Source organism: Sceloporus occidentalis, unplaced genomic scaffold (genome assembly GCF_023333645.1).
Source record: "Sceloporus occidentalis isolate IW3139 unplaced genomic scaffold, rSceOcc1.0.p SCAF_128, whole genome shotgun sequence".
Lineage (NCBI taxonomy): Eukaryota > Metazoa > Chordata > Lepidosauria > Squamata > Phrynosomatidae > Sceloporus > Sceloporus occidentalis.
The window spans coordinates 713,374-736,909 of NW_028317108.1; the positions used below are offsets into that span (position 1 = coordinate 713,374).

The 23,536-nt window shown below is 36.2% G+C and overlaps 2 pseudogenes; both read left to right on the top strand.

Annotated features, from left to right (window-relative positions):
* The first annotated feature begins 7,312 nt into the window (after window positions 1–7,312).
* On the top strand, window positions 7,313–9,492 carry LOC149281705 (proprotein convertase subtilisin/kexin type 4 pseudogene; annotated as a pseudogene).
* A 614-nt stretch (window positions 9,493–10,106) lies between these two features.
* On the top strand, window positions 10,107–15,647 carry LOC149281706 (proprotein convertase subtilisin/kexin type 4 pseudogene; annotated as a pseudogene).
* The last annotated feature ends 7,889 nt before the right edge of the window (window positions 15,648–23,536 follow it).

A 23,536-nucleotide genomic window follows, 5' to 3' on the forward strand; every position in this document is an offset into this window, starting at 1 on the left:
CCTGCTTTCACCTCAACATGAGTGTTGCCTGATGTTTGGGGTGGGCTGTAGCCACACTGTGTAGCTAAGCTTCGGATAGCCACAGTGCCAATGCGGCTTCGGTGCAGCGACGTCCCTCCTTCTATCTACAACGCTGGTTCTGCCCGGTGCTGAAGGGGTTACTTGTTGGTGTCCCGTCAGGAGGAAGCAACGTTTGGCGGGAGTACCCAGTCGGGGTACAGGTCGGTCCCGTCACATGTATAAGTGCAGTAATTGCACTATATATCTAATTATTAATAAGTAAATTGAATAAATAAAGATTCCCATTTTACATAAATTAATGTGCAAAATCGCATAGTATAATGAAAAGGGGGAAAAAAAAAAAAAAAAAAAAAATAGAAATCTGTTCCATAGTAGTAAATTGTGCTAATCAACCAATATTAAAGTGCCATTTCCACAAATAAAGTGGCTTTAGTGCGAAACAATTGGTATTCTATATATATATAAGTGCAATATTTGGACTATATATCTAATTATTAATAAATAAATTAAGTAAATAAAGATTCCCATTTTACATGAATTAGTATATAAAATCACATAATATAAAATGCAAAAATATAAAAAAAAAAACCAAAAAAACCCCATAAATAAATAAATAAATGAGAACTCATCAACCAGCACTGAAGTGCAATTTCCACAAATAAAGTGAACTTAGTGCAAAATAATTAATATTCAATACAAAAAAAAAAGAAAGAAAAAAGAAAATCTGTTCCATAGTAGTAAATTGTGCTAATCAACCAATATTAAAGTGCCATTTCCACAAATAAAGTGGCTTTAGTGCAAAACAATTGGTATTCTGTATATAATTATTAATAAATAAAATAAATAAAGATTCCCATTTTACATAAATTAGTGTATAAAATCACATAATATAAAATGCAAAAGTACAGAAAAAATAAATAAATAAGAACTCATCAACCAGCACTGAAGTGCAATTTCCACAAATAAAGTGAACTTAGTGCAAAATAATTAATATTCAATACAAAAAAAAAAAAAAACCATACAGTACAGATAAATTATATAATAAATTAGCTACTCAGTCCATTATTGGCTTTCAGTTGAGATTAGATTATTTAGAAGGTCGTCAAGTTCCAAAGGATTGTTAATTATGTGCGGTCCTTAAACCCTCCTTAAACACAATCAGTTTAGAGGGGGAACCCCATTTATATCTTATATTCAAATCGCGGAGTTTCTTGACACCTGTAGAAAATTGTTGCCTGAAGTTGATCCTATGATAATTGTCGAACAAATGGTTGGGTGGACAGTCTTGTTTTACAAAGGTGGATACAAGACCATTTAAATATTCGCCTAAATTAATAATATTTTCAGGAATCCCTCTTATCCTAAGATTTTTACGCCTTGATCTGTCCTCCAAGTATGTAAATTTCGTTTCCATAGCTTGAATTTTGTCTTTCAAGACCTTAGTCTCGTTCCTAGCAGTTCCCAATTCAAGCTGCAATGTCTGAATGGAATTTGCCTGAGAAGTGAGTGTAGCAAAAATGGAGGCAATATCCCGTTTCAAAGAAACTGTGTTAGATTTCATTTCTGCCATGAGTTTTAAATATAAATCATTTATATTTTTAATTTTGGTAGGATGAATTAAATCGGATTGTATAGTATCTGGACAAATGTCCAAAGAGAGATATACTGAAACATCCGAAGAGTCCTTTGAAGGGCGTTTAGTTATATGGGAAGCGGTGGAAGTTACAGATTTAGGAGAATAATATGTTGTCAAGGCTTTAGATTTGTCCAAGCTTATCCTCCTTTCCTTTTCTCGATCTTTTTCTTTTTTGGGCGGCATTATTTCTGATATGACTTAGGACGCCGTTGCTTGTCCTTTAAATATGAACTTCACCTCTACTAAGCCTCTTCTAGGGCTCTTTATGTGTATTTCCAATTATATTTCTTCTGTGTTCTGTGTATCTTCGTCTACTTCACTCCACTCCTTCTCCTATCCTCCCTCCAATCTCCCTCCAATCTACAATCCGTCCCCTCTTTGAGAGATATTTGTCTTATCTTGTATCTTGTATCTTATTTTCCTTCTCAGCTTTATTGTTTTGTATATTTTGTATAGTTATATAGCCAATAAAGCCAATAGTCATCAGAATATCTCCAATAGATGATATTTAACCATACAATCACGTGTTAGCTATGTGAGCTGATATATTATACCAATCAAACGATAAGGATCCAAATAATAAATAGAGTTATAAATAAAGTCACTGAAATCACTTATCTTGGTAAAAAGCCACGTGTACAGACGGTCCGTATTTCTGAATTCTCTATGGCGTGGAGGCTTCGAAGAATTTCTAGGAGTCAAACTCTCTTTGCCCAATATGAGAGCATAGAATCCATCATCATTAGGATGAGTAGCAGGAGAGAGGGAGTCCAGTAAGGAGGGGGGGGGGGAGAAGTAATCCAATTGCAGTCAGAGACGAAGGGATTCACAGGAGCAAAAAGACGCTGTTATGCGTTTTGGATTCATCAAATTCCCCCGTTCGCGGTAAGTAGCATCAGTCAGTAGCTGCTGCGTCTCCAAGGGCCGGCACTAGCCGCAGGCGTAGTTACGTCGCACGCATATTTTTGGAAATGGCATTCCCATTATTATGAAATAATTTATTTAAATATTTATTTAAATTTTTTTTTTTCTTTTTCTTTTTATAATTTTATTAATATTATTATATATTCAAAGTATATTTAATTTATTCTTATGTTTGCGGCGTCTCCACCCGTCGGCACTTACGCATGATATAGCCCAATACACTATATGGGGCAACAAACACATGATATGTTTTCTTGTGTAAATAGTACGAATGTAAATGTAATGTTTATGTTTTTTTCTGTATGTAGATGTTTATGTCTTGACGGTAGACCAGATCTAGGGGGGGAGAAGGAGGGACTAATTGTATTTAATATGTATGACACTTAAATTAGTATCTATCAATTGCCAAGGATTAAACTCTCCATATAAAAGAGGTTTCCTATATGATATGTTAATTCGAGAGCAAGTGGATATATGTCTAGCGCAAGAAACCCATTGGAAAAAGGATGATTCTTACTGCTGGAAATATAAGAGATTCCCCATTATTGCCCAAGCTAGCTTATGCGGGATAAAGAAAAGAGGTGTTGCAATTTTGATAAACCAAAAAATCAAATTTGAACAGATATATTTGGAAAATGATCATGAGGCAAGATATAATATTCTTCTTTGTAGACTGAACGATGTACTATATACACTCGTTAACATATACACTCCTAATGTACATACAGTAAAATTTTTGGAAAAGATTTTTGATAGAGTTCAAAATATCTCAAAAGGTTCTTTATTGATAGGTGGAGATATGAATTACATTTCAGATGTTAAACTAGATAAAAGTTTCCCGTATGGTTTTTATCCATATTCAACTTTGAAATCTTTGGCTAGATCCTTCTCTCTTTGTCTTGCTCGAAACAAAATATATGACATTTGGAGGATACAAAATCCATCTGTGAAGGAGTTTACTTATTATTCTGCTGTGCATCATTCCTACTCAAGAATTGACATGTTTTTGTCAGATATTAAGTCTATTGAAAGCTGTGAATCCTCTAGCATAGGAAATCTCTCCTGGTCTGATCATGCTCCTATTTTTATAATAATCAAAAATAATGAGGACTTTAATATAAGATCCAATTGGAGGCTAAACGAATCTCTTTTGTCCTCTAGAGATTTTAAAGAACAACTTCGAAAGCTAGCCATAGAATTCATAGAGATGAACGACAACGGTATGGTCTCAGATGCAACTTTGTGGTGCGCCTTTAAAAGTACTATGAGGGGTCATTTTATAAAACAAGGTGCATATATTAAGAAATTAAAAGGGGCACCTCTTACTGATCTCTATATCAAACTAGCACAATTAGAGGCTGCCAATAAACTAAACCCTCTACCCCAGATTTACGATGAGATTAAGGAAATCCAATTTAAGATTAAGGAAAGACTAACGGAGAAGATTAACAGAAACCTAACATCTTTGAAACAGGAATGGTATTATAGCAGTAATAGAGCTAGTAAACATCTAACGAATAAAATTAAAAACAAAAATGCCAAAAATAGAATAAACAAGATAGTGCTAAACGGTAAAAACTTATTTAACTCCAAAATTAACCAGTGAAGCTTTCAGAGAGTATTATTGCACACTATACAATTTACCAGTATTATTGAAAGATAAAACGCAAATTAATTGTTTTCTTAATACTCTCAATCTACCGAAAATCTCTGAAATAAAATTACAAGAACTAAACTCGCCGATTAATTTATTTGAGATAAATAAAACTATAAAAAATTTACCTTTGCACAAAACTCCAGGCCCAGATGGATTCTCGTCTTGTTTTTTTCAAATTTTGGAACCCATTGTCTCTCCTTTATTACTGAGATTATTTAATGGAATATCCTTAGGGAATAACTTTCCATCTGAAATGTTACAGACCATAATTACTCCTATCCCGAAAAGTGGGAAAGACTTAACTAAAGTCACGAATTATCGTCCGATACCACTGATAAATCAAGATATCAAAATATTTTCCAAAGTTTTAGCTGACAGACTTAGTTCTGTTATGGGTGAGTTAATTCATTCAGACCAAACAGGATTCTTATTGGGCAGAAACAGGGAAGATAACACGCGTAGAATACTAAATTTAATTTATGAGATACACTTAAGTAAAACACCAGCTATCTTTCTTGTGCTTGACGCCGAAAAAGCGTTTGACCGCGTGAGTTGGCCCTTTTTAGAACAAACTTTAATTTCTTTTGGTCTGACTGGCCAATTTTTAACTCTCACTATGGCGCTTTATAAGAATTTGTACGCAAAAATCTCAGGTCCTGATCTAAATTCCATGAGTTTCCCCATTAATAATGGAACAAGACAGGGATGCCCTTTAGCTCCTTTATTATATGTCCTCACAATAGAGTCTCTTGTGACATTAATACGTCGATCGAATAAAATTATAGGAATAAATACTGGTCCGTATGAGCACAAGATTTCTTTGTATGCTGATGACATTTTACTTACTTTAGCTTCTCCTGAAAACTCTCTTTTGGAGGTTTTGGAATGCATTAATAAATATACATTATACTCTAATTATAAATTAAACTTAGATAAATCACAAATCATTGAGTTTAATATGGAAAATTCTCGATTTGAGTTTCTTAAGAATAAATCTGCAATACATTGGAACCAAAAGTATATTGATTATTTGGGAATTAAAATATATCAGAACCTCTCAGCTATCATAACTAATAATTATTTGATTCTTTTAGATTCCTTTAAAAATCAATTTACTCAATGGAGGAATTTGGAAATTTCCTGGATGGGCAGACTTAATACATTAAAGGCATATATTTTGCCAAAATTGATCTATCTATTCAGAACTATTCCTCTATCAGTTCCATTGAAAATTCTAAACCAATTCGAAAAAGTTTTCTTATCATATCTATGGATGGGTAAAAAAACCTAGACTTTCACGTGCTATTCTTATTAGAAACCTTACAAGTTCTGGACTTAACTTTCCTAATTTGAGTACTTTACAACAAATTTGCTTATTTAATCATTTTTTAGCTTGGGATATAAAAAGGAATTCGGAACTACCTTGGTATAATTATGAGAGGTGGAAATGTCAAAATTTAGATCCATTCCTCTTATATTGGTTTAACAAAAAAGATATAAACAGACTTAATATTCTTAACCCAACTGTTTCTAACGTATTAAGCAATATGATTATTTTTAAGGGGAAATTTGGTAATATGGAACTTTGTTCGCTATCTTCTCCATTGATGGCTGTGCAAAACATGATCAAGGATATAGATCTGAAATCCTGGTTTCTCCAGGGTATAGATACGATTTCAGATATATGCACTCCTTCTCAGTTGGTTCCATTTAATGAAATTCAAATTAAGTATAATTTATCAAGTAAAGAACTATTTTCTTATTTAAGAATTAGAAATTTCATTAAAAGTAACCCATTAACTCCTTCCACTAATTTAGATAGGTTTATACATGCTCACCATAAAAAAAACTTAATTACACGATTAAGGAACATTTTGGATCAAGAAGAAATGTTAGATAAACCAAACACTATTCTGAAATGGGAAAGAGATTTGGGTGCCTCCTACTCTTTTGATATTTGGTGTGACTCCTGGAATAAAGTACGGAAAGCAATACATTGTATAAATCTTCAAGAACAATATTACAAACTCCTTCACAGATGGTACTATGTTCCAACCTTACTACATAAAATGTATAATACTACCTCCAACAAATGTTGGAGATGTAAACTAGAACTGGGCTCAATGATACACATTTGGTGGGAGTGTGATAAGTTGTTAAACCTTAGATCTGAAATTGTCACTCTATTTAAGAATCTATTTGATACTGCCATAGTTTTGAATCCGCAATCTTTTCTTTTTCATATCGATCTTCCTTGGAAAAATAAATCGAAACTGTTTTTGGCTATTAATGTTTTGGCAGCAGCCAAAATATGTATAGCTCGATCTTGGAAAACAGACCAGGTTCCAACCTGGTCTCAAGTTATAGCTCAAATAAACTATCAATATACAATGGAGAGGCACTTTTACCGAACTCATAACAATATAAAAGATTATGAAGTAATTTGGTCTCCATGGAAAAGATGGCTCTCTGGAACTGGTTATTCATATCAAACTATTACATAATCCTGGCAATACTAATTAAATCATTATATTAATATATAAATACTATCAATGTCTCTCTTTCTTCTCTCCCTCCTAGACGATAAAGAAAACATCCTGGTCTTGATACCGTCTCGTATGTGAATGTTATAAATTTAACCTTTTGATATTGCTTGGTATATTATAAGGATGAAAGGTTATATGTTATGTCTTTTTATTTTTTGTTATAAAAAAAAAAAAGAAAAAAAAAAAAAAAGAAAAACCCCTTTTGCAATTGTTACAGCTAGACATTTATTTTCCAAGTGACCCCACATTTTAGAATGGTAGTCTGTGTGTGATATATATATATGTGTGTGTGTATATACCGTGTATATATATATATATATATATATAATCACACACTACTGTTTCAGAATTATATATTGACATTATAACTGTAAGCATTTTCTAGCCGGCTTGTCGCTGAGAGTTCCGAGCCCCACCCTGCTATTGTGATGTAACAGATGTGCCACGCCCTTCTACTGTGACATAGTGTAGGTTATAAAAGCACTGGCCGTTAGGCTAACAGATGCTTTTGTAAGCTGACAGTACAAGATGAGGAGCATAGCTCTGGTTTTCGTTGTTACTGTTCTGATCCATGTGATCTTTACTTTGGAGATTTACACAAATAGCTGGGCTGTGCACATACCTGATGGCTCTGTAGAGGCAGAACGTATTGCACAGAAATTCGGTTTCATCAACCTTGGGCAGGTGGTGCTTGGCAGTGATTTCTACCATCTATCTCATCGTGGCATTCAAAGGAAATCCTTCAGCCCTCACTGGGGTAGAAATATTCAACTGAAAAAAGAACCCAAGGTTAGCTGGTTTGAGCAGCAGACGCTGAGGAGAAGGGAGAAAAGACAGCCTAGTATGGTTCCCACAGACCCCCTCTTCAGCTTGCAGTGGTACCTGGGTAAAAATCTTGACTTAGGCATCCAGACTGCTTGGAACCGTGGATATACCGGACGAGGCGTGGTGGTGACCATTCTGGATAATGGGCTTGAAAAGCACCACCCCGATCTCGCATTAAACTATGATCCGGAAGCGAGTTATGATTTTAATGACGACGATCCTGACCCTCAGCCCGATATAACTCATCTAATGAGACCAACCACGGGACCCGCTGTGCAGGCGAGGTGGCTGCGGTTGCCAATAATGATATCTGCGGCGCTGGAGTAGCATACAACGCTAGAATAGGAGGTGTGCGAATGCTGGATGGGATAGTCACAGACATTGTTGAAGCTCAGTCGTTCAGTTTGAACCCACAGCATATTGACATTTATAGCGCCAGCTGGGGTCCCACTGATGATGGAAAGGTACTGGATGGACCAGGAGTGTTGTCTTCTGAGGCTTTTTACAAAGGAATACTAAATGGCCGCCGTGGCCTTGGATCTATCTTTGTTTGGGCATCTGGAAACGGTGGCAGGAATGACAACTGCAACAGTGACGGCTACTCCAACAGTATCTACACTGTTGCTGTTGGGGGTGTCACAAATCATGGAACAGTCCCTTGGTACAGTGAGGCGTGTGCATGCAAACTTACAAGCACTTACAGCAGCGGTGGTGGTGAGGAAGAGACTTTTATCACCACTGATATACGCCACACGTGTACAGATAAACACACCGGGACTTCAGCCGCCACTCCACTTGCTGCCGGGATCCTTGCTTTGGCATTGGAGGCAAACCCAGCTCTTACATGGAGGGATATACAACATATCGTGGTAAGAGCGTCCAGTCCTGCCCACCTAATGGCTGACGATTGGGTCATAAATGGAGTGGGAAGAAAAGTGAGCCACTTTTTCGGCTACGGACTCTTGCATGCTGGACGAGTAGTGGAGCTGGCCGAAACATGGGAGACAACGCAGCCTCAAAGAAAGTGCCTCATAACAATTGTGAGCACCCCTAAAAGAGTGCATTCAGATCTGATTTTGACTTACAATGTCACTGCCTGTTCTGGGTCCCCCAATCACATAACATCCCTTGAGCATGTCCAAGCCCAAATGACCCTCAGCTACAGTCGCAGAGGTGACCTGGAAATCTATCTTACCAGTCCTATGGGCACCCGTTCTGTGCTGATGGGCAAGAGACCACATGATACCAGCACTGATGGGTACAGAGATTGGTCCTTCATGACCACACAATCTTGGGATGAAAATCCATTGGGCCTTTGGACCTTAGAATTTAGGAACAGAGGAAGCTACACCAACCACGGATTTCTACATCACGTCACGTTGATTTTGTACGGGACAGATGAACACATGATGTCCAGGAAAATCAAGAAGTCTGTCATGAGAAAGTGTCTGAGGCGGGATAGAAATGGGTCATGCATAGAATGTTTGGCACCATATTATACCTTTGGAAAGCTCTGTCTATCTTATTGCCCTGCCCAATACTTTAAGTCTACGCAGAGAGCGGAGGTGTCAGAGCCCAGCAGCTTTCACCTTGTTCGTTCTTGTGCCGCTTGCCACCCATCCTGCTTTACGTGTAAAGGGTCGTCTGCCAATAATTGCACTTCCTGTTCCCCTTTATACGAATATAATGGAAAAGACAACTCATGCGTAAGATCTGACTCCTCAAGTGTAGACTTACAGAACGCCTCATTCATCCGGATCCCTCAAACAACATTAGTGGCAGTGATAATGAGTGCGGCCATTGTAATGGTTATGGGACCGCTGGTGGTTTTCATTCACTGGTATCTACGAAAAAGATCACGAGTAGACCCCAGTCCCGTCTGATGGGCAACCACCGTGCTCTAAATCAGATCTGGAACCTGCGCAGGGAGGAGATTTCCTCTGCTTTTGAACGCTGATGAGGACAAATTCAACAAGGGAGAGCAGAGACCCAACCTGACGCGGATAGCACTGTTACATCAATAAAATTCCTTTTACTATTTGGCAAAAATACCTTTTCCTTGTTATATTTTACAAATTTAGATTTTAAGTACCTGGAAATTTTATGTTAAATAATAAAACAATTAAACTGTGCTCGCATGCTTGAAGGAAGGAAAAGCATAGACTCAGATTTCTTACCTTGTGTGGATTCCAAAACCAAAAATCAAGCTAACCTGACATTTGGAGACGCTGGCTGTCATCAACTAAGAATTTGTGCCGTTTCTATAATAATTACAAGTTGGCTTTTTGTTTGGGCTGCTGTCTCACTTGCTGAATTTTACCCATTACAGAAATAACTCTTTAATCAGTTTGTCTCATATTTGATCAGAGAATATATAGCTTTTATGTGATTTAATGTCACCACTGACAAATGTATTTTTGAATTTAAGTGACTTAATAGTTATGTATTTAATGAGAAGATGTTTTTGCATTTACAGGTGGGAAACTATATAGATGTCATGACCGTACCGGGTAGCTCATCCTTTTCTCTTTTTTTCTTTTGGTATTTTTTGGCAGAGTAAATGGGTGGCAATTAAATGACCCCAAAAATGCTTGCAGGTGGTGGTGGCAGCGTTGGAATTTTGGGGACACTTATGGTGCAATAAAAGAATATTATTAAACTGCGATAACATGGGATTGGTTTGGGTTATTAACACATTGAAGGCTAAATCTGTGTGATTAATTTATTAAAGCATTTAGTTTACATTTGTTCGATCAATCATATTTGGTTAGAAGCTAAGCATATCCCGGGGAAGAAGAACGTTCTAGCTAACGCCTTGTCATGCTTTGATTTTCAGCTCTTCGGGAAGGTGGTACCTCAAGCAGAGAAGAAAGGGTTGAACTTTCCAAAGAGCATTTGAGAATTGACTTCACCCAGATAAGTGTTTTAATTGCTAGATCTTTATTGCGAGCATTTGGGATATCTATAAAAAGGCATGGAAGTTGTGATCGTGTTTTACGAATATTGTGGCTGCTAGCATTGAGAAGACATTGGCGTTTGTTTTGGACATAATGAAGAAGGGTTTTTCACTGTCTTTTATTAATAGGTGTTTATTATGGTTTTTTTTTCTTTAAATTGTTAGGTAAGCAATGTTTTTAAAGATTTCTTTTTAAGACTGATTTTAAAGGGCTCTGGTTGTATTAAACACAGGACTCTAGGAGACCTCTATATGAGTTACTGCATGAGTTGATGTTTAGGTAAAATTTGTTGAAACCGTTTTGAAGCGTGTCTGTTTAAAATTGCTTTTGTTATTGCCTTTTTTTGAGCTTTTCGTGTTGGTGAGGTTAGTGGCTTTCAACAAGCAGGGCGGCTCAGGTTTACAAGTGGAAGATGTGGTTTGCGGTGATAATTTTAGGAGATGTGGAGGAAACCTCAGGTTTGAAAATGACAAAGTTGATATTTTTTGGTTAGGATAGGTCCATGCAGAAAGTTATGGCGCTGGAAGGGGGGGGGGTTAGTTTAAAGTTTAAAGCATGTGGACCTAGAAGGTGACTGTGAAGGTCTTTACAGAAGTAATGGAATACATTTGTCAGACATCAGTTATGATATTTTTAATTTGAATCTGCAAAGTATGGTGGAGCAGGCCGTGGTTTTTATGGGATGGACCACAAATGGTTGTTGTTTAGTTGGCTTTAGGGCGGATGGCCTGGGACTAGTTTAAAGCTTGGGACAAGAGTGTTTATGTGGTTACAATTTGTTTATGTTCATAAGTTATACGTTGATTTGTAATATTTTATAACGCTAAATAAAAGACCACAGCGTGTTTTATCCAAATTGAATTTATTATTCAAATGATGTATTTATGTTTTATGAGCATTAACTGTTTTGCAGGTGGTGCTTGGCAGTGATTTCTACCATCTATCTCATCGTGGCATTCAAAGGAAATCCTTCAGCCCTCACTGGGGTAGAAATATTCAACTGAAAAAAGAACCCAAGGTTAGCTGGTTTGAGCAGCAGACGCTGAAGAGAAGGGAGAAAAGACAGTCTAATGTGGTTCCCACAGACCCCCTCTTCAGCTTGCAGTGGTACCTGCATAAGGATGAAAATCTTGACTTGGGCATCCAGACTGCTTGGAACCGTGGATATACCGGACGAGGTGTGGTGGGGACCGTTCTGGATGACGGACTTGAAAAGGACCACCCCGATCTCGCATTAAACTATGATCCGGAGGCGAGTTACGATTTTAATGACAATGATCCTGACCCTCAGCCCCGATATAACCCATCTAATGAGAACCACCATGGGACCCGCTGCGCAGGCGAGGTGGCAGCAGTTGCCAATAATGATATTTGCGGCGCTGGAGTAGCATACAACGCTAGAATAGGAGGTGTGCGAATGCTGGATGGGATGGACACAGACATTGTTGAAGCTCAGTCGTTGAGTTTTAACCCACAGCATATTGACATTTATAGCGCCAGCTGGGGTCCCACTGATGATGGAAAGGTACTGGATGGACCAGAAGTGTTGTCTTCTGAAGCATTTTACAAAGGAATATTAAATGGCCGCGGTGGCCTTGGATCTGTCTATGTTTGGGCATCTGGAAACGGTGGCGGGAATAATGACAACTGCAACAGTGACGGCTACGCCAACAGTATCTACACTATTGCTGTTGGGGATGCCACAAAACGCGGAACGGTCCCTTGGTACAGTGAGGCGTGTGCATGCAAACTTACAAGCACTTACAGCAGTGGTGGTGGTGAGGAAGGGACTATTATTACCACCGATATACGCCACACGTGTACAGATCAACACACCGGGACTTCAGCCGCCGCTCCACTTGCTGCCGGGATCCTTGCTTTGGCATTGGAGGCAAACCCAGCTCTTACATGGAGGGATATACAACATATCGTGGTAAGAGCGTCCAGTCCTGCCCACCTAATGGCTGACGATTGGGTCATAAATGGAGTGGGAAGAAAAGTGAGCCACTATTTCGGCTACAGACTCTTGTGTGCTGGACGAGTAGTGGAGCTGGCCGAAACATGGGAGACAACGCAGCCTCAAAGAAAGTGCCTCATAACAATTGTGAGCACCCCCAAAAAAGTGTATTCAGATCTGATTTTGACTTATAATGTCACTGCCTGTTCTGGGGAAAAAAGCAACTCATGCTTAAGAGCTGCCTTTCCAAGTGTAGACTTTCTAAACACCTAATCCATTCTGGTCCCTCGATCTATGTCAATGGCAATGATAATGAGTGTGGCTATTGTAGCGGTTATGGGCATGCTGGTTTTAGTTCAATTATTTTTTACTAAAAAGATTCAGTTGACCTGTTTTTGACATGTAAATAAAGTTTCAATAAATGTTTAGCAAAATAACTTTTCTTTTCTGTTTTATTTTACAAAAGTCTCATGGTCTTAAAAGAAATTCAAATACAAATTTGGTATGATAGTTAAGATATTAGGCTTATCTTCTTTTCTCTTTTCTTTCTTCTGTTTTCAAATCCCTTGCATGTTGTAACTGTAGAAATTAGGACATAAGGAACTATTCTCAAACATTAAATAGTCCCAATATTTGCCTAAAGGGCTAAATTAAACCCGATTCAACTGAGGGTCTGTAGTAGCTGTGAAACTATAAGTTTACTATCTGAGATTTGATGAAAGCTGAATCTGAAACTGCTGTGTTGCACGGAATAACTAGGCCCACAGTGGTTATATTAAAGGTTGATTCACGATATTGTTATATCCGTGTCTGCTCAAATAAATCTGTCTTAAAATGTAATCTAAAAAGTTGCAGCAGAGAAAGGCTTCTCCAAAAGGAAATAAAGATCAGAAGCAAGGATTCTCCAGTCTCTGAAGAAGGGGAAGATGGATCATTAATGGAAATTTCATTAATTCACACATCCACTATTTAGGTTGAAAGTAATAGTCACTCCAGAGCTGTTAAAAAAGCTGTTTAAATGGTATATTGGTTGAAATTAAAGAATTAATAACTAACTCAAAATAAATTAAGGCAGATATTAATTTATTAGTAAACAGAATACAATTGTTGAAAAACAAATCTGGATGACGATTAACAATTTTTATCTGTTAACTGACAAAAATCAAGCCTTAGAAGTAAAATTAAGCTAATTGGAGACAAAATCTGTGTTTTAGAAATATAGAAGAATTAACGCCGCCGCCACCACCGCATGCCACGGTGCCGTCAAAGTCCTATGATATTGTGGAAATTACAAATAGCCTTTACCCACTTAATATGTCAAAACATTTTTAAAACGCGTTAGTGTCTTCTATTAATTTGAATTACATACGTTAAGTGATATGAATCTTTGTATCTTTTAACCAGAAAGTGTAACATAACCAGATCTATATCTACTATTAATTTGAGATACGTTTTTAAGATTATGTTCCTCCAAAACACAACAATAATGTATTGAGGAAACAAAAGATTTACCCAGTTAATATATTATGGTGGTCAAAATAGTTTTTGTTTCAGGAATGACATTCGGGGTGCGTTCCCAAAGAGGGAGGTTCGTGACACCTTCTGGACTCGACTTTCATTATATACATTTTAAAGAAAAAAAGGTTCTCCCCGCCCCAGAGGTAGGACGGTCAAAGTAGTAGCAATAGAAGAGCATTGAGCTGGCAGAGAATGGCAGGTAATAGGCACACGGACCCCCATGGAGAAGGACTGAATTTCCCCAGTATTATAGAATTATTATTTTTTTTTTTTTAAAAAGGATCCCCCAAAATAAGGCATGTCAAAGAGGTGCAGCAGCATTAGTAGTAGGGCACTGGGGCTAGACAAGCAGATACTGGCAAATGATAGGCACACGCAGCCCCATGGAGAAGGACTGAATTTCGCCAATATTATAGAAATTTATAAAAATGGTTCCCCCAAAATAAGGACTGTAAAAGAGGTGCAGCAGCAGCAGCATTAGTAGGGCACTGGACCTGGGCAGACAGGCACTGGCAGATGATACACACATGCAGCCCTGTGGAGGACTGAATTTCCCCCAATATTATAAGAAAAAGATGTTAAAAAGGTTCCCCCAGAATAAGGATGGTCAAAGAGGTGCTGTAGTAGTGGGGTAGTAGTAGTGGGGCACTAGGCCTGGGCAGGACTCTACTCAGGAGCAGGGGACAAAATGTCTGCTGCAGTCCCTGTAAAACACTACAATAGCCACTACAGCTTTTCCAATCCACCTCATAACGGTACATGTCCTGCGCTAAAATAAACTATTAACTTGCATTATTGTATATGAGCTAACTGCCGATGTGTCACGCTACAGCTCTTATCAGTTTGTAACTGTGGCAACTGACAGTTTAAAGTGGTGTCGGCACTAATGCTTGCCCCTCCCCTGGTAAATGCTGATTGGCCAGAGTGAAAACGGTGAGGGACAAACTCCCACAGGTTGTTGAACCCATCAATCACAGCCATACCTATCAGCCATTGATATGTAATCTTCTACACACAATCCCTCTTACTTTACCTCCTTAATCTATATCATTTTTAAACATAAAATCACACCAGAATAAAAAGTGAGTAGTGCGCAATAGAATTATATAAATAATATAAGATACAAATATACAAGCAAAAAATGTAATAAATAAATAAATGTGAATGTGCTGCTGGTACACCTCAGAACAAATCCCCACTTTGTTAAAGAAAAACTACAATAAACATATATAGGTGACCGCGCCCCTCACACCAAGTGAGTATAAATAATGCAAATGATACCAATTCAATGTAGCTTCAAGGAAATCCGAGCAGTATGTAAAATTCAATCATAAAACAAAGAGAAAAGAAAAAAACATCATAGTGTAATTCATCAAAATAGTTGTGTGTATATATCTAACAGGCAAAATGGACCCTTACGTTTGGTGGGGCTTATTCAAGCCCATAAACCGCGTAGTGGGGTGAGCGGGAGGGATTGTTCGTCTCCCGAATAAATTTAAATCTCCACCGTAGAATTATTCAAAACTTCGTGATCTCGGAAGAAGAGCGAGAAATCAAGGTAACTACTCCCAAATTCTTCAAAGCACAGATCCGGAGGCGAGGGTGAGATAAAGATGAATACTTTAATATATAAAATAAATAAATAATCGGACTAGCGGCAGTTTTCAAAATCACGGCGTCCCGCGTTCATCCACTGCTGCACAGCCGAATGTATATCCGCAAATAAAAGTCACGGCCTCCTTCTCCTCTGTCACAACGTGCAACGTACGACGCGTTTCGTGCTATACTTCCTCAGGTACGTTGGTGGATCCCTTTCTGTGCTCCTTTATAGCCGTCTTTAATTGATTAGATCAATGGTAAATTGTCCACATAGATTTGTCAATTGTCCATAATTGGGTTCTTCATTATAATTAAAGTATATGCATTTTAATAAATTAATTAAACAGGATCACAATATAGAATCATATTAAAATAGTCCTTAGATATATTCAAAACAATCCTTAATTATATTTGAAACAGTTCTTAATTGTATTTTAAAATGTAGGTCTTTATCATTAATACTATAAGGGAATAAATTAGTTAATATACATTATCATAAGTAGTAAATCTATAAGATAACAACTATATAATAGATCATATGTAAATATACAGGATAAGAATATAAATGAATAAATATTTGCGTAATTCGCATGTGTGGTATAAAATTATTATCACCATCCACATTAATTGACCATGTAGTTAGGGGGCTATTTAAACTTCTTGCCTTAAAAATACATTGTCTCCTGAAATGGATTTATAAAAATATAGTAAGAATTCGATAAAGAAAGTACTAATATACCGATAAATAAACGATAAGAAAAAGGCCTCAAAACCATTTATACACTAGATAAAACAATTTTTATAAAATACATCATAAAATATATATAAAACCAAAGTATTGATATATATATCATAATAAATAATTAAAAAATAATAATTTAGAGAAAATGACAAAGTTCAAAGTCATTATTCAATCCATTTTTAAATTATAAATCCATTTCATTTCAGCCTTACCTAACTGGTCTAAAAGGTTGCCCCCTCTCCAAAAGCTATTTATTTTTGCAATACCTAAAAATTTGAGACATTTTGCATCTTTATTATGATGTGTTAAAAAATGTAAGGGTACACTATGGTTTAATGCTCCTTTTTTAATGTTTCTCATGTGTTCTTCTATTCGGATGCGTAATTGTCTCGTAGTGCGTCCTACATACTGTAGTCCGCAAGGACATGTTAGCATGTAGATCACATTTTTTGAATGGCAAGTTAATTGTTGTTTGATGCAGTACTGCTTCTTTGTTACAAATGAAGAGAAAACCTTAACTTTGTTTCTACTGCTTTCTTTCTTAATGATATAAAAATATATGCAGCCATCCTAGCTCAGAGGAGTAAAAAAAAAACCCCTCAGTTATACCCACATATCAAATAGGTTATGTTCTAAAAAGATCAAAATACAAGAAGATGAACTGATATTTTAAATTTAACAGAGAAAAATAGATGCTCCCCTCGCTTACCCTGTCATTAGATGCCGAGAAGGCCTTTGACAGGGTGGGTGGGAGATTTCTTAATAAAACAATAATATTAAGCAATAATGGCATTGTATTTTCCCTCATCAGCTAGAACTGTGGCCCCCAACGTATGCTCTAATTGCTTTCATCTAATATGACTATTGAATCATTAGCAATTAATATAAGAAATAATCGAAAAATAAAAGGTAAGAAATAATCGAAATATAAAAGGATTCCCAAACAGTAAAGATAGTGTTAAAAATGATCTTCATGCATCATCATCTTTTGCCTTATTTATTGAAAGAGATTGAAGATTATAGGAAAATCACAAAATATAAATTAAGCACAAATAAATCAGTCGTACAAACTAAAAACGTAGATGATATTTAGGTATAACTTTTACAGAAAATCTGATGGAAATGAATTTCTTGAAAATAATTTAAAGATACAAATTATTTAAGGAATTGAGGCATTTAGATATCTCTTGCTGGGGTATAATAAAAACCTCAAAATCTTATACTGAAAAAACCCTGTGTAAATAGCACAGGGTTACATGTGGTTGTTGGGGAGCTAAGGATGTGAAAGGGTTAACTCTGCAGGGGTCAGGCAAAGGACAGCCTGGTTTGTGTTTGGCATGCGCTCGCGCCGCTTAGTTTTGCCCCCCTTTTTTGAAAAGAATGTTCTGGTAGCGGCTCGCGCCGCTTAGTTTGCCTCGCGCCGCTTAGTTTGCCTCGCGCTGCTGCTTTTTGTTGCGCTCGCGGACAGCTCGCGCTATGGTTTGGGCGGGATTTTGCCCTATATAAGCGCTGTTCCTGAGGCGTGCTTTTCACTACCCCAGGCTGCGTTAACCGACTGCACTGAACTTTATTGCGTCTGGTGAGCAGCGGTTTTCAGCAAGGCTTCGGGGGGCAGCATGGAAGAGCTGCTGAATTGTCGCCCGCCCCCCCTCCCCTTTTTTATTTTATGTATATGTATTTTTCTATTTTATAAAAAAAAAAAAAAAAAAGTATATATTTTGTCGTGGCTTTTATTGGGGTTAAGTTGCTTTCTGTAAAGAGAGTGAACATAGGGGTTGTTTTCAGTGGTAGGCCGACCGGCTTTGGGGCAGTCGGCCTTGTTTTAATTTATTAACTCTGTGGTTTGGCCCAAGAGTTGTGGTTATTTATGAAGTTGATACTAAGTTATTGGTTGAGTGTTTATATGGTAAATTTGTGATATGCTAAATAAAAGACCACGGCCTTTGTTCATCCAAAGAAATTGTGTCTGTGTTTTATTTATTATCTGGTTACATTGTAATACACCATACAACCACATGTTCCTAATGGATGTATTTTATTATTGTTTTTAAGGATGGTAAAAAAAACCTAAAAGATTTTAAGTTCATTAATAGTCATAAAGAACATGTAATCAATATATCTTTTATAGGTAACTAGATTTGGATCAATATATACATATACAGGACAGTCGCTCGGGGAACATCTCTTTGTCTACACTAAATAAGTTAACTTCCATCTTTTGTGGTGATGAAGTTGGTTTTTTGGACCTAAACATTTATGTTGTAAATTCTAATTTAAAGACCTTGAAATCAGTCGATGTAAATAGTTACATTAATTATAGTAAAAAAAAGAAACTGTACGAATAAAAAAACAATATGTCAAACAAGCCCAAACAATTAAGAATTCTTTTATTGAAAAGAAGTATGATCCAGAAAGATCTTTTATATGTTGAACGCAAGAAAAAAGATCAGCGGAGAATGAGAAGCATTCCTCTTGTTTGAAATTATAACGGAGCAGGTGAGAAAATGAAAAGGATTATTAAGCGTCGTTGGCATCTCCTGAGTAAGGATGATGACTTAAGAGATATTTTGGAAGAACATCCCAATATAGTTTTTAGAGGGGCACCTAAAGGGAAATTAGTGAGGAGCTACTTAAAAGAGCTATGTGTGTGCGAGTGAAGTATTCACCGTAAGCAGACATGGAAGTTGTTAACCCATTAAAACTGCTAGTTTACCCTTTTGTTTTTATAGTGACTTCGCTATCAATACGTGGCTTGTGACTAAAAGTCCGATGAACGGTTATCAATGATTATATTAATTCCACCTGTCTTGTGTTATTATAGATGTATTATAAATGTATGAAACGGATCAGGATTTTGTGTCGTTTTTCTCCTTAATAAAATTCCATGAACCCTGGTTGTACCTTTTGCTTCCCAAAGCTTCTGATTATGTCTCTTAATTAATGATGTCGCTGGTTGAAGAGTTGGGGCTTGCCTGATGCGCAGTGTATGATGTATGTTGTATGCATCTCTTCATTGCATAGTGTGATAGTTATGTACGGTGGTTTTATTGCCCATTGGGATAACACAAAATGTGTCCCCTACATTGCGATCGTCCACAAGGAGTTCACGGTATGTCTGGAGCCGCTGCTGTTACAATGTTATGTCACAAAATGACTGAGCTGAAACCGGATGCTAACAAGAAAGTAGGTTTTTTAACCCTTGCAAGAAAAAACACGTATTTGTTACAAGCAGAAAATGAATAACTCGTAGCCTAATGGTCTACTAATTAAGTAGGTGTTTAGGGTACCAGAACCTGCATAAGTACACACTCCTGTGAAAAGCGCTTTGGGCATGCGCACGTTGACGATTGAAACACATAATATAGGCATTTAGATTAATGTTAGTGTATATTCTCATTAAAATTAGGTCATCATGGAGGACCTTGTGGATCCCACAGGTGACCGTCCCCAGGGTTATATATGTGTGTATGCATTAGCTAACACTGTATCACACTGGGGAAAAAAAAGAGATCATTAAATCATATTTAATTTTGTACAGGAAACATAGGAATAGAGTTTGACTGCAGACTCCGACCTTAATCAGTCCTTGGTCGCATCTTCACTCAGTCGTCGGGATAACAATATGCCGATCCCGTTCTTATCCCAAGACCTAGCTAGGACATACAGCTACATGCCATGGATTTGATGTTTTTATATCCGGAGCCATCTTGTTCAGTGTTCAAGGGTTGACCCTGCGACTGCTTGTCTTCTCGTGCCCTTTCTACACAATTTTTAACCCTTAATCAGGTCGATTCTTTAAATGTCACTTTATTACTCTGTTACTTTATTACTCTTAGATTTATATTAATAATATATTATATTATATTATTACCACTAATATATTGGCATTATATCTATCTATCTATCTATCTATCTATCTATATATATATATATATATATATATATACATATCTAACTCCACCATCCAAAAGTATGAGGTCACATAGAACTGTCTCTGAAAACAAATGTTGTCTTTTAAAATGACATGAAATGCATCAGAAATACAGCACAGGCATCATTAATGTTATAAATGACTGAATGATTGTAGCTGAAAACGGCTGATTTTTCAGAGGCTCTTTATCACTCCCATCATTCCTGCGTTCCAACGGTACGTTGTGTTTGCTAATCCAAGTTTAACTTTAAAAGGCTAATCAATCATTAGAAAAACCCCTTTGCCATTTCCAAAAATAAAATAACATGGTGCAAGACAATTGGTATTCAATACCTTAGTATATATCTAATTAATAATATAAAAATTAAATAAAGATTAAGTAGATAAAGATTCCCATTATACATATATAAAAGGAGAATGAAGTAGATAAATAAATAATTAAATAAAAAAGTTAATAGATTAGTGTACAGAGTCACATAGTATATAATGTAAAGTATCTAAACGGAAAAAGAGAAAAAAAAAATAAAAAAAATTGCATAATAATAAATGTGTACTAATCGACCAATATTAAAGTACTATTTCCACAGATAAAGTGACATTAGTGTGAAACAATTGGTATTCAATACCTGTAAGTGTAATAATTGCACAATATAAATAATTAATAATATATAAATTAAGTCCATTGTACCTAAATTACTGTGCAAAATCGCATAAAGTGTTAAAATAGAGAAAAAAAAAAAAAAACTATTTCACAATAAAATGTGCTAATCAACCAATATTAAAGTGCCATTTCCACAAATAAAGTGACTTTAGTACGAGACAAATGATGTTCAGTATGTATAAGTGCAGTAATTGCACTATATATCTAATTATTAATAAGTAAATTGAATAAATAAAGATTCCCATTTTACATAAATTAATGTGCAAAATCGCATAGTATAATGAAAAGGGGGAAAAAAAAAAATAAAAAAAAAAAAAATAGAAATCTGTTCCATAGTAGTAAATTGTGCTAATCAACCAATATTAAAGTGCCATTTCCACAAATAAAGTGGCTTTAGTGCGAAACAATTGGTATTCTATATATATATAAGTGCAATATTTGGACTATATATCTAATTATTAATAAATAAATTAAGTAAATAAAGATTCCCATTTTACATGAATTAGTATATAAAATCACATAATATAAAATGCAAAAATATAAAAAAAAAACCAAAAAAAACCCATAAATAAATAAATAAATGAGAACTCATCAACCAGCACTGAAGTGCAATTTCCACAAATAAAGTGAACTTAGTGCAAAATAATTAATATTCAATACAAAAAAAAAAAGAAAGAAAAAAGAAAAAAGAAAATCTGTTCCATAGTAGTAAATTGTGCTAATCAACCAATATTAAAGTGCCATTTCCACAAATAAAGTGGCTTTAGTGCAAAACAATTGGTATTCTGTATATAATTATTAATAAATAAAATAAATAAAGATTCCCATTTTACATAAATTAGTGTATAAAATCACATAATATAAAATGCAAAAGTACAGAAAAAATAAATAAATAAATAAGAACTCATCAACCAGCACTGAAGTACAATTTCCACAAATAAAGTGAACTTAGTGCAAAATAATTAATATTCAATACAAAAAAAAACAAAACCATACAGTACAGATAAATTATATAATAAATTAGCTACTCAGTCCATTATTGGCTTTCAGTTGAGATTAGATTATTTAGAAGGTCGTCAAGTTCCAAAGGATTGTTAATTATGTGACGTCCACCCTCCTTAAAAACAATCAGTTTAGAGGGGGAACCCCATTTATATCTTATATTCAAATCGCGGAGTTTCTTGACACCTGTAGAAAATTGTTGCCTGAAGTTGATCCTATGATAATTGTCGAACAAATGGTTGGGTGGACAGTCTTGTTTTACAAAGGTGGATACAAGACCATTTAAATATTCGCCTAAATTAATAATATTTTCAGGAATCCCTCTTATCCTAAGATTTTTACGCCTTGATCTGTCCTCCAAGTATGTAAATTTCATTTCCATAGCTTGAATTTTGTCTTTCAAGACCTTAGTCTCATTCCTAGCAGTTCCCAATTCAAGCTGCAATGTCTGAATGGAATTTGCCTGAGAAGTGAGTGTAGCAAAAATGGAGGCAATATCCCGTTTCAAAGAAACTGTGTTAGATTTCATTTCTGCCATGAGTTTTAAATATAAATCATTTATATTTTTAATTTTGGTAGGATGAATTAAATCGGATTGTATAGTATCTGGACAAATGTCCAAAGAGAGATATACTGAAACATCCGAAGAGTCCTTTGAAGGGCGTTTAGTTATATGGGAAGCGGTGGAAGTTACAGATTTAGGAGAATAATATGTTGTCAAGGCTTTAGATTTGTCCAAGCTTATCCTCCTTTCCTTTTCTCGATCTTTTTCTTTTTTGGGCGGCATTATTTCTGATATGACTTAGGACGCCGTTGCTTGTCCTTTAAATATGAACTTCACCTCTACTAAGCCTCTTCTAGGGCTCTTTATGTGTATTTCCAATTATATTTCTTCTGTGTTCTGTGTATCTTCGTCTACTTCACTCCACTCCTTCTCCTATCCTCCCTCCAATCTCCCTCCAATCTACAATCCGTCCCCTCTTTGAGAGATATTTGTCTTATCTTGTATCTTGTATCTTATTTTCCTTCTCAGCTTTATTGTTTTGTATATTTTGTATAGTTATATAGCCAATAAAGCCAATAGTCATCAGAATATCTCCAATAGATGATATTTAACCATACAATCACGTGTTAGCTATGTGAGCTGATATATTATACCAATCAAACGATAAGGATCCAAATAATAAATAGAGTTATAAATAAAGTCACTGAAATCACTTATCTTGGTAAAAAGCCACGTGTACAGACGGTCCGTATTTCTGAATTCTCTATGGCGTGGAGGCTTCGAAGAATTTCTAGGAGTCAAACTCTCTTTGCCCAATATGAGAGCATAGAATCCATCATCATTAGGATGAGTAGCAGGAGAGAGGGAGTCCAGTAAGGAGGGGGGGGGGGAGAAGTAATCCAATTGCAGTCAGAGACGAAGGGATTCACAGGAGCAAAAAGACGCTGTTATGCGTTTTGGATTCATCAAATTCCCCCGTTCGCGGTAAGTAGCATCAGTCAGTAGCTGCTGCGTCTCCAAGGGCCGGCACTAGCCGCAGGCGTAGTTACGTCGCA